General features: G+C 43.3%; 1 long non-coding RNA gene across 1 annotated transcript; it reads left to right on the plus strand.

Moving 5' to 3' along the window:
- Nucleotides 1-8973: 8973 nt before the first annotated feature.
- On the plus strand, nucleotides 8974-12512 carry LOC141973528 (uncharacterized). Its single transcript, XR_012635542.1, has 3 exons — nucleotides 8974-9485; nucleotides 10296-10409; nucleotides 11236-12512. It is a non-coding gene; the product is annotated as an uncharacterized LOC141973528 (long non-coding RNA).
- The last annotated feature ends 1301 nt before the right edge of the window (nucleotides 12513-13813 follow it).

Below are 13813 nucleotides of genomic sequence, written 5' to 3' on the forward strand. Positions count from 1 at the left end.
CTTCCCTTACATTTACAGATTTGAAATAAGAAAGCATACAGGAGGATGTGTGGTTGAATCTTTCCACATAATCCAGACCTGGAATTAAGAAGTGGGACCACAACTTCAGAAATCAATTTAACCAGCCATCCCAACACACTGCAAAGGGTTTCAGAGCCAAATGTGCCCCTTCCTGAGGCTGGCATTAGTGGCACCCCAGGTGCCACTAGGCACTACTTCTGACTCATCTGGAAACTTCTCTCCCAGGCCAAGACATTCAAAATCAATCTGAATTCCAGTATTTTGTTGCCAAATGGTTTGGGGAAAACAGCATCAATGACTTTAATCTTTGATTTATGGAGTTATGGTCCTGGTAAGTCTGCAGTCTCCTTAAGAAATTTTGTTTAGAAACGTAGGCACTAAGTTTAAGAATGACATATCTGTCTTCTTGAAAAGCTTTAGCATGTTTTTTACCCTCAGGAAGATATGATAGGTAAGTCGTGAAAGGATGTCATCACTAAGAAGATGAAACCACTCCCCAGCTTGCCAGTCTGGTATGAAACAGAAAGGGTGCATATGAGGGGAGGATGGCCAGATGGGTTGCAGTGGAGCAGTCCTGGTTATCATTTGGTCCTACAGTTTTCCCATTCACCACCACCAGCCATGTCTCCCAGCAGCTGCAGGCTGACGACTTCCGTAGCAGTAGCCACCTGCTCCAAATGGTCTGAACCTGTTTCAAGAGATTTACGGGGTCTCCTCAAGCCAAAGGCTGTTGGGGCTTTCTATTCAGGACCATCAAAATCAGCAAGGTGTGCAAGGCAGAGCCAGACCCTCTGCCGTGGGTAGCCAACAGGTACCTCCTGGTCCCAGGAGTAAGTGCTTTTCCTGTGTATGTAAGACTCCTTGACTCTTGTAAGCCTGAGGTGTGGCATGACCTGACAAATTTTTCTTCCTCTTCTTTCAATTGAAGGTTTCAAATGGAAACTACTAGCACAGGCTGTGTGTGTTAATGGGAACAAATAAGGCATCAGGTACCTGGAAGACATGATAAATGTTCAAACTGCAGCCAAAGCCCAGCCTGTGCCAGGTAATGTAGCCCCAGGAGCCATGAATGGAGCTGGGAAGACTGAAGCTACACCTCTTAGCAAGTCACACCATGTTACTGCTTCTGAATTTCCTCTTGCCCTCTATACAGTGCTGCCAATGGGAAGTTAAAACCATGGTGAGACAGGGCTCACAGAGCCATAAATGTCTTTAAAGAGATACCTTCACTTGTAGGTAGCAGAATCTCCCCACTGTGGTAAATTTGCATGCTACAAGGGGGCTCGTCATTGTTGTGTCCATTGTGAAAAGCATTGCTTTTTAGTATCAGCATAGCACTCAAAAAAACATAAAGCTACCCTTCAGCCTGGTGGTTGGTTTATGACTGTATCTGTATAAAACAGTATAATAACTTAATTACTGTTGCTTTCCAACACTGCAGTGAAGCAATTTTTTGTTTTCTTTTTTAAAATTGGATTAGTGAGCTCCAAGATAAAGCAAAGCTGCCCTACAGCACGTCTACCCTTATTTATATACACAACACAGCATGGTAACACAACATGACATAACCCGTATTGCTGCAGTTCTTGCATTGTTGCCACCAGACACAAGGCCCAGGGCAGGGGCCCAGGCTCGCGGGTGCACGGCACCGCCTGCGGCAGGGGCGCGTCCCTGCAGCGCGAAGCGGGAGCAAACGCCGGGGGGGCAGCGCTGGCTCCGGAGCCCGCAGGTTCCCCGAAGGTCACCGAGGGTTTCGGGGCGCCTGCCTCCCCAGAGCTCCGCACCAGCTTCGGGGCGGGGAAGCCCTGCTCTCTCCCGCCGCCTGACACTGCCGGCACGTGCGTTCCAGCCCGCGCGGCCCCGCCCCGGCTGTCCGCTCCCGCCTGCGCACGCTCAGAAGCCCCTACCGGGAGGGAGGGGGCGGCACGTCCTCCTGCGCGCGGGGCGGGGCGTGCAGTGCGCGTGCGCCGCGGCCACTGTCGGTGCACGCGGCGTAGCGGCTGGCCCGCCGGGCTGCCTGCGGGCCCTCCTCCTCCTGGGCGAGCAGAAAGGGATTGCCGGCGGCGGGAGCCAGCCTGCCCGCGGCCGGCCCGGGTCCGGCCGGGCTCATCGGGGAGGAAGGCGGGCCTGCCCTCCCTCCGCTGGTTGTGCTGCCGGGCGTCTGCGAGGGGGCTACGGCGAGCGCCTGGGCGGCGGCTGCTGGAAGCCGCCGAGGAGACAGGCGGGTCATTTCACGGGCCTGGCGTCGGTGCTCGGCCTCACTCCCTGAGGAGAGGGGCGGCGCCTGAGAAAGTTAAACGTTCCACGCCGCGTTGTGGGAGGGCAGAAACGCGGGAAAGGCGCTGTCACCCCTCGGTTGCTGTAGGAGTTGAGGGAAGCCCCCTCCCGCGGAGAGGCGGGGTGGTGGGGCGCCCGGCTTCTCCGTATCTGCATGCTTCGGGTTTGGCGTTACCGCTGTAGGGGCTGCATCTTTTAAGTACGGCTCTGGGTAGAGAGCTCTTTGACATTGTGTATTCCTGTTGTAAGAAATCAGGGAGTGTAGACAGTCCGTTCTGTTTCCTGTTGATGGAATCCTGTGTTGAAGGGAATTATAGAATGGTTTGGGTTGAATGGGAGCTTAAAGATCGTCTAGTTCCAACCCCACTGCCACAGGCAGGGACACCTTCTGACTTGCGGAAACACGACTCCACAACCTCTAAGGTTATAAAGTAGGTGTGTTTACTCAGCGCTGAGGCACGCGGGGGATCATTCCACCAGAAACGTGCGCACCTCTCGTGGCACCTTGTCTTGGCTTTATGCTAGAAAACATTACATATTCATAATACACCTATACATATGCATAACCTATCCGCGCTTTGTATTATAATGAGCTTGAAAGTCTTTTGCATATATTCCGCCCCAGTCTCCTCCTACTTGCATCTGTGCAGTGTGTCCCAGTGGTTGTGGGCTGGGGTTGCAGAGATGAAGTAGCTCCTCTTCCTCACTGTTCAACTTTTTACCTCGGTTTCTTGCACAGCCTGTGTAGCCTCCTGGACTCAGGCTGAACCATAGGCTTGGCTTTGATCAGTTTTTAGGGCTGTCTTCCATCAGGAAGCGTTCTCTCACAGCTTCCATTAATCAGGGTTTCCATATTGTTCTGCTCTCTGGCCTATCAACTGTGATCTGTTATCCTATTTTAATCTTAGTTATATTTTAACTAATAGGCGTCTAGTCCCTAGCCTGATCTCTAAGTCTCCCATCTTTATCTCTAAACGAAGTTATACCTTCATTTCTTGAGTGCCTAATTTCTGTACCCTATTATAATTTCCTAGCTCCTCATTTCACTTCCACTATATCAGGTTGCTCAAAGCCCCGTCCAACCTGGCCTTGAACACTGCCAGGGAGGGGGCAGCCACAGCTTCTCTGGGCAACCTGTTCCAGTGTCTCATCACCCTCACAGTGAAGAATTTCTTCCTTACATCTAATATAAATCTACCTTCTTTCAATTTAAAACTGTTACCTCTCATCCTACCACTATACTCCTGATAACGCGTCCCTCCCCATCTTTCCTGTAGGACCTCTTTAAGTACTGGAAGACCCCCAGAAGGTCTCCCAGAGCCGCCTTCTCTCCAGGCTCATCAACCCCAACTTTCTCAGCCTATTCTGACAGGGGAGGTGCTCCAGCCCTCTGATCATCTTCATGGCCCTCCTCTGGACTCACTTGAGCAGGTCCATGTCCTTCTTATGTTGGAGCTGGGCACAGTACTGCATGTGGGGTTTCACAAGAGGGAAGTAAAGGGACAGAATCACCTCCATTAACCTGCAAGCTACACTTCCGTTGATGCAGCCAAGGATACAGCTGACTTTCTGAGAGTTGTGACCGCACATTCCTGGCTCACAGTCAGTTTTCCATTCACTAATGCCCCAAAGCCCTCGTCTGCAGGGCTGCTCTGAGTTCACTCATTGCCAGCCTGTGTTTGTGCTTGGGATCACCTTGACCCATGTGCAGTACCTTGTTGAACTTCATGAGGTTTGCATGGGCCCACCTTTCCAGCCTGTCAAGGTTCCTCTGGATGGCACATCCCTTCCCTTCAGTGTGTCAACCACATCACACAGCTTGGTATCATCCATGAACTTTCTGAGGGTGCATTTAATCACACTGTCCATGTCTCCAACAAAGATACTAAGCAGCACTGGTACCACCACTTAACTAGTTAGTAAAAGTGTTCTCAGGGGTTTTTGTTCCTATGGCTGCTGACCTCTGATTCCCTCCTTCCCTTACTTGCCATCTGCTCCCTCAGGTAAATCACTGAGGAGCAGAGATGTGCCTGGCTAAGGGCTGGACTTTCTTAAAATTATAGCTTCTACAAATTCAGCCTTTTGGCTTTCAGTCTGGCGTCAAGAGGGCTTCTGTTGCTGTGAAGACTCTGCTTTCCTTAGCTTGGAAGCTGGTTTGTGAGTAGGGTCTGCATAACTAGAAATACTAATGGCTTGCAATTTACAAGTAACAGATGTTTACTTTTTTAGTTAACTGTTCATTGCGCTACCACTTTGTACTTGTGAAATGCCTAAAAAGTGTGCTCTGGTAGGTACTGTGTGAATTTGAGTCTGCCTTTGCCTGCTTTTTGTGAGATTAGTCTCAAAGAGAAGGAGTAAATGAGGGCTGCAGCTGTTGTGGGTGCTCTGAGTAGATGTTCCCAAGTGGTGTCATTGATCATATTTGAATTTCAGAATACAGTTCTGAATACAGTAGTAAAATTGCAGTTGATACTGTATTTTACAGTACTTTGCCTGCTAATTTGTTGTTGTTGCCTGTATTGTCTTAAGTACTCCTTCAGACTCCTTTGCAACTTCAGTGTGTGGACATGTGCAGAAAATTAATTTAATCTGCATATGAAAGTTAGTATGACAGAGGATTTTGTTCTAGGCCCAAGGCTGCTTCAGAAACTGTTTTGCATCCATTCATATCATATGACTTCAGTATGACCTTGAGCAGGTTGATAACTTTCTTCTTAAATAGAACTGGTATAATTGTTTAATTTTATCAAAGTTTAACTTTTATGAGGTGCCCTTCTGCTTTAACAGGTGCTATGTGATGTTAGTTACCAGCTATTCAAAGAAGGGTGTATTACTTACTTTCATGCTCCTGGCAAGACTACAAGCCACCACATGTTTCAGGGCTTCCTATCCTTTTTCATTTGTTGTGATTTAATCTCAGAGGGCAACTGAGCACCACACAGCTGCTCACTCACTCCTTGCCCCTTAGGGATGGGGAGGAGAAAATGTAACAACGGACTCAGGAAATGGTATAAGGATAGGATGGGGTGACTCACCCATTAAGGTCAGGGGCAAAAGACATACTTGATTGGGGAAGAAAAAAAAAGAACATCATTGTGATTTGAACACCACCACCACCACTAATTTACCAATCAAAATAGAGTAGGACAGTGAGAAATACAACCACATCTTAAAAAATACCTTCCCCCTACCCCTCCCTTCTTCCCAGGCTCAGCTTTTCTCCTGATTTCTCTATCTCCTCCCCACTCTGTGGTACTGGGAAATAGGGATTGTGGTCAGTTCATCACCCATGTCTCTGCTGCATCTTCCTTCTCAGGGGGAGGACCCCTCACACTCTTCCCCTGCTCCGGCATGAGGTCCCTCCCATGGGATACTGTCCTCCATGACCTTCTCCAATGCGAGTCCCTCCCATGGGCTGCAGCTCTTCATGAACTGCTCTAGCATGGATCTGTGCTGCAGCTTCAGTCCCCCCAATAACAGTCCGTTCCAGCACATGCTTCTCAGTCTTCTTTGGGTGCAGCCACTTGCTCCGGTGTGGGGTCCTCCACGGGCTGCAGGTGGGCATCTGCTCCACTGGTGACCTCCACGGGCTGCAGGGGGACAGCTTGCCCTTTCACCATGGGCTGCAGGGGAGTATCTGCTGTGGCATAGCTCTCCCTATATGCCTCCTTTCTTCTGCTGACCTCAGTGTTTGCATAGGTATTTCCTTTGCAACTCCAACTCCTCCTCCCGGGTTCCCCTTCTTAAAGATGTTATCGCAGAGGCACAGCCACTGTCCCTAATTGGCTTGGCCTTGGCCAGAGGCAGATCTGACTTAGAGCCAGGGGACCTTCAAGAAGCTTCTCAATCCTGGACGCCCTTCCCCACTACCAAAACCCTGCCACACTGCCCTGGTTTAGCTAGAATAGGGTTAAGTTTCCCCAGCAGAGAGGGGGAAAGGGTCCTCAGCCGCGTGATTCATACCATGCTGATGTCAGGTCCAGCTCGGCAGCTCGGGAAGTTTTTCCTTTGTGGCTTTAGTCGCGGGAACCACGCGTGTGGGCTGTCTGTAACCATTGTGGTATTTCTCTGTATATCTTTTGTCTTGTTCACTGTTATTACTGTTTATTGTTGTTATCATTGCTACTGTTGTTGTTCAGATTGTTTATCACACTGTTGTATTAAATTTCTTATTTTAACCCGGGGTTTGTGCCCTACTTGTGTCCGAGAGTGGGGGAGGGACAACGGCAGCGTGGTCTCTGGTCCCGGCAGGGCCTAAACCAACACACACACACAAACCCAACACAGATAAACTTTTATGTTCTTCACCCCTTGTGCATCCACACTGTTGCTTTACGAATGCCATGCATTTTTTATACAAAGAGTTTATTAGATTCAGAGAATAAGAATAGGACATAAAAGCAGTAGGAAGCTCACTGATAGCAGCAAAAATTACTTCTGTAATAAACACGCCATGGTATTTTGAAAATGAATTTGACACTAACCTCACTTAACACATGCTAGCCAGAGAGAAAACTAAAAGAAAATTATTTGTAACAGGATACTAAGAAATACATTCATCAGTGAGCAACAGATTTAAATTTTTTCCTCGGTGTAGAAATACCACGAAGCTTACTGAGCTTGGTGCTGTTGTAATTCTTTTATGAAGTAACTTAAAACGTAAGCCTCAACTGCTACTCATATTGGTAATTTTTCCAGCACACCCTTTTTGTTACATGTAATTGTAGTGACTTTTGAGAAATTCTTGTTAAAGGAAGACATGGCAACAGCGTAGTGTTTTGACTTTGGCATGTGTCTTTGTATGTTTGGAAAAACATGTAGTACATATTAAGTGACTGGGAAATTACGTTAGAAAATATTGTATGTTAGTGATTTCTAAAAACTCACTTTCTGTTCTGGTGGCTTGTGCGTTGGTGTTTAAGAAAAATTCTATCTACTGCTGGTGGATATTGTTATGCCTCTTGCACCTGTTTGTAGAAGGTGTCTAATCTTGTTTGCATTTGACCAAACCTGGTGGAATTTCTGTTTGGAGGAATGGGTAGCTTGCTTTTAAAAGCCATAGTGATCCCTGTTTGGTCAGCTGACTTTAACTTCAGATGTAGTGGAAAACCTTATTTGACGGCTCTATCTTCCAGTTGCTGCCATGTATTTGGCTGCATAAAGGCTTTCTAAGCATTCCTCACATGTAGATATTTTCCTTTAATTGTATGTAGCTATAAAAACAAAACCCATTGTTCAGTACTATGTACAAGAAGACTAATTATTTTATTTTTTTTTCCTGTGTGGTACAGCTGAACAAACCCTAAAATCCTAGCTGAAAGAGGATTGTGAGTTTTCTTGTTTATCCGAACTGAGTTATGTTTATAGGATCTAAGGCTTAACTGTTGGCTGTCTGACATGCAAAAGCAATTGTTTCTGGTCAGTAGTGAACGCAGAAATAGCTGGTTGGACAATGGTGTTTCATCTGCTATTCTGAAGTATACAGAATTGTCTTTAAACATGCTCAGTTTTAACCAAACAATTAAAAGATTCTGTAACAAAGTGGTCAAGACTTGCTGTACTCTTTGTTTCTGAAAGAAGCCAATCTGGTCTTTTTTATCTTCCTCAGAGTCCCAATTTCAGTCATTGCTAGCTGGTCCATTATATCATTATGATCACAAGGCCTGTGGTAAAAGCGGTAAAATTTCACTTTCCTTTGCTAGACGTTTAACTTTGTGAGCACAATGCGATGCAAATAGGCAACAGGCCAGGATACCAATAAATACGTGATTGCAGATTCATTGAAAACTGCCAAGGAAGGCATCAGAAGAAAAAGGTATGAGCATGGCTTAGGACTAGTGGAGAGGTTCCTTACGCAGGACGTAGTTTTGAGGTTTGCTGTGGATGTTGTGAAAGGATAAAATATTTTTCTTGGTTTTTAGCAAATAAATGTGATCTAAGTAGTAAATGGTTATTAAGAAATTGCTTATGTGAGGGACTTCTGCAACATCTTTTTGGTGATCTGGCTGTTTTCAAGTTGTGCTTATTAGCTCCCCATGCTTCGATTTCCTAAATATTGTCAAATAACAATGTTAAGCTGAGCAACTTGAAACTCAGTCCAGCTGATTAATAATGTCTTAATTATAATTGAGACAGGTTTTACTTTTTTTTTAAAGAACCAAATCTAGCATTTTAGACTCAGAGTTGTTTCTAGAACTTATTATCAACCAGCCTGAATTAAATAACAGAAGATTCTTAGTTACCTCCTCACCCTGTCCTTTATTTTTACTTACTTATGCTGATACGCTTTGCACCGTAGTTATACTTGACTTAGTTTTAAGTAGCAAGTGTTGATGTGTGTTTGTCATTCTTAGAATATGTGACTGGCTATTCAATAAAGTTAGGCTTGGTAGTCTAATTAAAAGTTCATTTTGATGTGCTTAACGATTTTGCCTGCTTTTTTGTAGCTGGAGTAGTACACCACAGAAATAACCTTGATTCTCTTTCTCTGCTATCAGTAAACTTTCCTGTTTGAGGTCACTTTTAATTGGAAGATATAAATTATTTGCCAAAATAATCTACATCTTGTGGCATAAATTTACAAATCACTGTTACAGTTTTATTCTGTATATAGAATAAACTGTCAGGTTAGTTATTTTACACTAGATTCTTTTGACAGTAGAAAATGCTATTTTTTTCTTTTGGGTTAACTTTTATCAACTTTTTTTTTTTTCTTTCTTGGTTCTTTATTTAGGTGTGCAAATGCTAGCTTTCTCATCTGGAGAAACTGTAGATGGCAGATTGTGGTGCCAGTAGGTAATCTGGTTAGGCTTGGGAGTTGCGGTATGATGTGTGGCAGAGCATGTGAAACAGTGGTGTATCATAAAACAGATTCTTGATTTACCTTAAACTAACAGCTAGAGATGCTTAGTTTGGTGGAATGCTTTTTATACCTTTGATACTCTTTTCTAACAAAATGTATTTCTTGATCCCATCAGAATAAGAATTCACCACAACTGAAATGTGTATGATGAATTTCCATATAAGTTGAAATGGTGATGGTTAAAAAAATTGCAGGTTTCTTTTACAACTTCTCTCATTTGTTTTGTAATACTAGGAGTCTCTGCAAAGGATTGTCTCTAGTGAAGAAAAATACTGAAATTCACAACTTCATTGATGTGCTGAAACAGATAATGAAAAATGTTCAGGTATGTATATTAAGGCTCATAGGTTGTAGCTGAGAGGGGAGCAAATTTCCAGTTTTGTCAGTCTGAAACTGTTTTGGTAGTGTGTAAGCAATGGGCTATAAGAATCAAGTTTAAAATATATCTTCGTGTTGGAACCAGATAGAAAAACTTTTTATTTTTTAAGTCTGTCTCTAGTTGAAAGGTATGGTAGTTTTGGTTTTCATGTGAAAAGCTATTGTAGGATTTGATTTGTATGGAAGAGAGAATCTGGATTGTGATGCAAGATCTCAAATTCCTGTTAGTTGGAAGTAGTCTGTATCTTTTTTAGACCTCTACTGTGCTTGCAGACTGAAAAATGAGACCATCCTGATGCTTGAGAGAAAATTTCTTGCTCTTTCTCTTTTCAGTAATTGCAAATTGTTGGGCTTAAATCAGAGCTAATTTTTAGAGCATCTACACTAGGATAAGGTTTAAGTTCTTTTCGGTTATCAATAAACCGTCAAGTGTTTCGTGTTTACGCTGAGCCAATTAAACTGCAGAAATAGATATCATTCAGCAGATCTTTAGGCTGGCTTCTTGAGGGCAGTTTTTTAGTGTCAGATGAAAGCATTTTATATGAAACTAGTTAACTACCTCCTTACAAAGATCTAGCGGTCCATATATAATTGTGAGAGGGAAATCAAGGCCTTTTGGCATGGAACAAAGTTTCCAAGTATGTTGGTTCTGTGCAAGCTTGAGTATCAGAATTTTCATGGATTTTGGTCTTAAGTGTCCTGATGTAAAGTCTTCTTAGGTGTCCATCATCCCTAATGTTTTTTCCCTTTTGACAAGGTGAGGAGCAGTGGTCCTGGCAAAATATGCTTGGGCAAACAGTGATCTTCAGTGTAAAACACTAGTCTGCATTGTTTCCAGTATAAATTGCAGCAGTTTCAATTCTCTTTTCAGGTAAGCTCTTCTAATGCAGTCACTGATTTAGAGAAGGAATTTGATAGTCTGTGTTTTGTGTTGTCTAAGATGAAGTGGTGTATGTCCCACAGTATTCGATGAGAAGAGGCTTAGAAACTTCATACTCTGCAGGTAACTATATCTGTAAATTTCTGCAGCTGAGTAGAAGCAGTTTTAAGCTGCTATCTTAAATCTCAACTGAAAGTGAGATTTTAGTAGTGTTGCAAGAAATGCAGTAAATGTAAAGTAAATGTTGTCTGTGATGTAAGTACTTCTCTGGTCCTTTCTTCTAGGCTACTTCATGGTCTCTAGCATACATATGTTCTCAACATTAGGTAGAAAGGAAGTGGTATTACCTGTAGAGGTTACAGGTGGAGAATGGCTGCATAGAAGCAGACTTAGCTGGTTGGAGATCATTTCCTTTTTCAAGGCTACTGCTCCATTAAACAGTATCAGTTCATTGATGAAGTGCAGTTCTTTATGTAGAAATTGTAGTGCACACAGGTGTAAGCATTCTTTGCTTCTGAAATTCTGATGTTGAGAGAAACAGGCCATAAAATGAAAACTAGCTTTTAAGTCAGACTTAATCACCTATTCAACTTTTTCCCCTTTGAATTAGAGGATGTGTGATGTATCACTGTGCACTTGTCAAAGCACAGTGAAGTTCTAGTTAACAAAATGTGTCAGAAGTAATAGCCTTGATTAGATAAGGTAGTAAGTTGTTACAAATGCATAGTAAAGTCATGGAGTTCTAGTACTGGTAGTTTATAAGCCACTTTTAAAATGTGAATACATCAATTATCTGTACTTTTTGCTTTTTCTTCAGAATCAGGTTGACCAGTTAATGCTCTAGAGAGTTCTGAGGATCTGCTGAAACTTGCTATGCAGTCACTGAACCTGAAGGAACCTGCGAAATTCTTAATGGCAGAATATTGAACAGATGTGCATAAGACAGATGTTGATACTTAATTTGAAATATCATTTGCATTACTGTACTGGACCCTGCCAACTTACCCAGAATACCAAAATTGCGGGTAAAGATGCATGTAAAAATACATGTAATGTTTTCTTGAGGAGGCCAAGTCAAGCACTATAGTCTTGATTTTTTACACAATGTCTAATAAAATAAGTTTTTTCTTATTTGGGGGGAAGGAATGCCTTCTCCTGGACAACAGTAAGTGCTAAGCAAACTTGCACTGATATAAGTAAGCGAACCCAGAAGGTGAGGGTGGAATAAATCTCTATAAACCTGAGCCAAGACTTAAAAAATGTGTGGTGGCCAGCATTCAAAGCTGCAGCAAGTGATCTGCCAGTTGCCCAGGGCTCTTACATGACACTTGCATAGTCTCTGTCTTCTAGCTGCAGCCATCCATGGAGGGTTGTATTGCAGAACTTCATGCAAGCTTGTGAAAGACTGAAATGTCAAATGACTGTCTCAAAGCTGTCTGTGCAAACCTCAAGGACAAGCTGTGGCATTTGGATTAGTCTAAGGAAGCAGGAGTGTATCAAAGGATGCACTGCCCACTCCCTTGCAGTTGCACTGTCAGACTCCTTAGATAAGCCTCAGAGGGAGAGACATGGACTGAGTGAAACCAAATGTTTATCACTGGGTCCATGGTGTAGCCATTTGTGGCTCTGTTGTGTACACCAGACACCATGCATGCATTGCTAATGAACTGATAAGTGGTGAACATTTCCACCCCAGAAGACGATGTTTGCTCAAGAAGCATTAAGTCAGCAAAAACCTATTGGGACCAGAGGAAAGAATAAAGGTGGGCAAATAATGCTAATCAGCTGATACAATGCAACAGAAAACTTTGCTCTGTGTGCACCTACCACCAAAGCACTGAAGACTGAGGACCAAAGGGGCACTGCTGGATCCATGGTGGTGACTATTCTTGCAACTCTGTTCTAGGTGCTTGCTTGATTTCTGTCTTTTCCTTCCATTCTGTCCTATCGCTACTACTCTTCACTTTTATTAATAAAAACTATTTTGGGTGTACAGCATTTGACCTCATTTATGTCTTAATCTTGCTCTTGGGATCATATTGAAACACACACACACACGCACCCTGACACTGGATCAAGACAAAGCTGTTGAAACAGAGAAGTTGACTCAACAGTAAAGGTTTTTTTACTGTTAAGCAGGTATTCTTCATTAGCAGTGCTGGGGTCACCCTGGGGATTCTTCACCATAAAGGCTTCCAAGAATTAGCAAGGGACATCAGTTTACATACACACTAATCTTACATATTCATGAGATTTCCTAGAAAGGGGTGGCATATGATGATGAGTTCCCTGAGTGCCTCTGTTCGTCTCCTCAGAATTTGTAGTGAATAAATGTTTGGTAAAACGAGTGTTTGTATTTGGTAACTTTATATGCTATATACCTCTGTTTGCTTGAAAAGCAAACTGAAGTTTGTGAAAGAAATGGTTTAAAATTTTAAAGTTTAACAGCTACTGACTTGCTTTGTATCCTAAATTTGCATGATTGTGCGTGAGAGAGACATACAAATAAGTATGAAGTGAAAGCGGAGTCTGGATCCTCGGTTCTGTTATCCCACGAGGGACACAGCCAGAAAAGGATGGAGCAATTGATAAATAACTGTTGTGATCTTAATACATAATTTTGAATGAATGTGGGAACGCAAGTGGTGTCTGTTACACCCGGAAAATGATTGTAAACGTTTGTATGTTTTAGAATGTGGTGTGAACAAAAGCTGTTGGTCAAGTTTGGGCAGCATATTGACTGCCCCAAGTGTCAGGTCTGGACTTCCTGGGAAAACAGAGAATGCTGTTTGTACATGGTAAAGGTGGTTTGTGGTTGGAGGAATAGAAATAAACATTGGAAGAATATAGGAGGGTCGCAGGTCGTGTAACTGGAAAGACTTTGATAAAGTATTGTAATCTGTGGTGGACATTGTATAAATTAGAGGATGAAGAAATATGGCTCAGGAATGGTACTTTAAAATATGATATTTTGCTGCAATTGATGTTATTCCTAAGATGAGAGGAAAAGTGGGATGAGGTAATGCATGCAGATATGATTTTCACCTCAAAAAATCATCCTGAATGGCAAAAAGTGCAGTATAAATTTGGCCCCCAGGATGCTCTTGTCTTCGCTTTAGAAAAGGATAAAGAGGTAACAAGGAAAGTTGAAGCGATATTGTTCAGCATGTAGTATTGGAGGAAGATGTGTAAAAGTGAAGGACCGGAGAGATGAAGAAAAGTAAGTAGAACTATAGCTACGGCAAGAGTTAGAGCATTAGAACAAAGTGCGGGACCTCAGAGGCTCCCTGGAGGCAGAGGTAGAGGAGGACCTCTTGTGGGAGCTCGAGGAAGTTTCTGAACAGCGCTGCAGTCAGATCAGTATGCTTATTGTGGAGCACAAGGACATTGGAAAA

This window comes from Athene noctua, chromosome Z (genome assembly GCF_965140245.1).
Source record: "Athene noctua chromosome Z, bAthNoc1.hap1.1, whole genome shotgun sequence".
Classification (NCBI taxonomy): domain Eukaryota; kingdom Metazoa; phylum Chordata; class Aves; order Strigiformes; family Strigidae; genus Athene; species Athene noctua.